A 2,500-nucleotide genomic window follows, 5' to 3' on the forward strand; every position below is an offset into this window, starting at 1 on the left:
CTCCACCTCCTCCTCCTCCTCCTCCTCCCTACCTCCCTCCTCCGCTCCCATGCCTCCTCCTCCTCCCTCCCACTCTACCTCCCCCTCCTCACCCCCTCCCTTCCCCCCCCCCCTTCCCTCCTCTACTCCCCTGTCTCCATCTCCTCCTCCTCCTCCTCCTCCCTACCTCCCTCCTCCGCGTCCCTGCCTCCTCCTCCTCCCCCTCCCACTCTACCTCCCCCCCCCTTCCTTCCTCTACTCCCCTGTCTCCACCTCCTCCTCCTCCCTCCTCCTCCTCCTCCCTCCTCCCTACCTCCCTCCTCCGCTCCCGTACCTCCTCCTCCCTCCCCCTCCCACTCTACCTCCCCCCTCCTCACCCCTCCTTCCCCCCCCTTCCCTCCTCTACTCCCCTGTCTCCATCTCCTCCTCCTCCTCCTCCTCCCTACCTCCCTCCTCCGCGTCCCTGCCTCCAAGCCGACGCTGGCGCCACGAAAGAGAGGAATTTCTGGCGCCAAAGAAGATAGAGAGAGAGAGAGAGAGAGAGAGAGAGAGAGAGAGAGAGAGAGAGAGAGAGAGAGAGAGAGAGAGAGAGAGAGAGAGAGAGAGAGAGAGAGAGAGAGAGAGAGAGAGAGAGAGAGAGAGAGAGAGAGAGAGAGAGAGAGAGAGAGAGAGAGAGAGAGAGAGAGAGAGAGAGAGAGAGAGAGAGAGAGAGAGAGAGAAACAGGGAAGACAATGCAGCGAAATAAAAGACGGATAAAGAGAAGACGGGAAGAATGAGAGAAATACTGCTAATGAGGATAAGCGAAAGAGATGACAAGAAGTTAGAGAAAAATAGCACGATAAAGGGGGTGTTAAAGAGATGATTTATCTATCCAACAGCAGAAAAAAAAATCTTAAAAAGATGTATAATAAGGTGAGAGGTTGAAGTCAGATTACATCCCGCCATGAAAAAAGACCCCCCCCCCAAAAAAAAAGGAGAGAGATGAAAACGAGGGAGAAGATGAGAGAGGAGAGAACATAGGAGAATTCGAGACGTAGGGAAAAGGGAAACAAGAGATGAAGGGAGGAAGGAGGGGAGAAGGAAGGCGCAGGAGGAAGGAGGAGAGAAGGGAAGCGAAGGAGAGAGGAAGGTAAAGTGAGGGAAAAGGGAGAAGGGATATTTGGGAAGGGGGAGCAAATAGAAGAGGGACAAAAGGAGGGAAAACCAAGTGAGGCGAAGGGAGGGGGAATAATGGAGACGAGAGAGGAAGAATAAGCAGAAACGAATGAAGGGGAAAGGGAGACGAAAGAAGAGAAGGGAAAGACGAGATCCGGGGAGAGGGAAGCAAAGAAGAAACGAAGGGAGAGGAAAGAGAGAAGAGAGACGAAGGAGAGAGGCAGAGGATGGTAGACCGGAGACGTTGAAAGGAATGGAAAGGGAAGATAAAGGAGATGACATGGAAACATCAGAAGGGCGAAGAGACCCGAAGGAGGGGAGAAGGCAGATAAATGAGACAAAGGAGAGAACAAATACGGAAATACGGCAAGGGAAGGGGAGGGAACAAGAGAGGAGAGGGGAGAGGAGAATCGAAAAAGGGAGGGAGAGGGGAGAAAAGACTGAAAGGAAGAGGAAGAGATGGAAAGACCTAAAAGGAAGGAAGGGAGAGGCCTAAAAGAGAGGAAGAGAAGCAGATGCCAAAGAGAATAAGGAAGGGAGAGGCTCAAAAGAGAGGAAGAGAAGCAGATTCCAAAAACATAAAGGAAGCGAGAGGCCCAAAAAAGAATTAGGGAGAAAGACTAAAAGGGAGAAAGAGGGAACATGAGCCCAAAGAGATAACATGAGAGAAATAACCAAAAGGAAGAGAAAGTTGAGAGATGCCCAAACTGGAGAGTAACAGCAAGGCCTAAAGAGGAAGGAAAAAGACATAAAAAGAAATTTCAAGGCCATGGTACTCGGGAAAAAGAAATGACAAAGTGATATTCGACGAAAGAGACTGATGAGGCAGCCTAGTCCTAACTCAAGATGTGCCAAACTCATTTTTCATGGTAATCTCATGAAAAGCGTCAAGGGCCGTGGTATTTTTATTTTTATTTTATTTTTTTTATATTTCAGGTTCAAAGTCAAGGTCGCGTTTACTACTAGAATACAAGGGGAAAATAACAGTGATGATGGTGATGACGCCAGCAGCAGTAGTAGTAGAAAAGAAGAAGAAGAAGAAGAAGAAAAAGAAGAAGAAGTACTAGTAGTAGTGATAGATGTAGCAGTAGTAGTAGCATCATCATCATCAGTAGTAACAGTAGAAGAGAGGAAGAAGAAGAAGAAGAAGAAGAAGAAGAAGAAGAAGAAGAAGAAGAAGAAGAAGAAGAAGAAGAAGAAGAAGAAGAAGCAGAAGAAATAAATACGTAAACATAGAAAACAAGAAAAAGAGAAAAGTAGTCAGAAACCAAAATAAGGAATTAGAGAAAAGAAATAAAAGACAAATAAGAAAGGAAAAAAAATTGAAAAAAAAAAACTTACGAAAAGCGAATAAACTTCTCTGAC

The sequence above is a fragment of the Penaeus vannamei genome, chromosome 12, assembly GCF_042767895.1.
Source record: "Penaeus vannamei isolate JL-2024 chromosome 12, ASM4276789v1, whole genome shotgun sequence".
Lineage (NCBI taxonomy): Eukaryota > Metazoa > Arthropoda > Malacostraca > Decapoda > Penaeidae > Penaeus > Penaeus vannamei.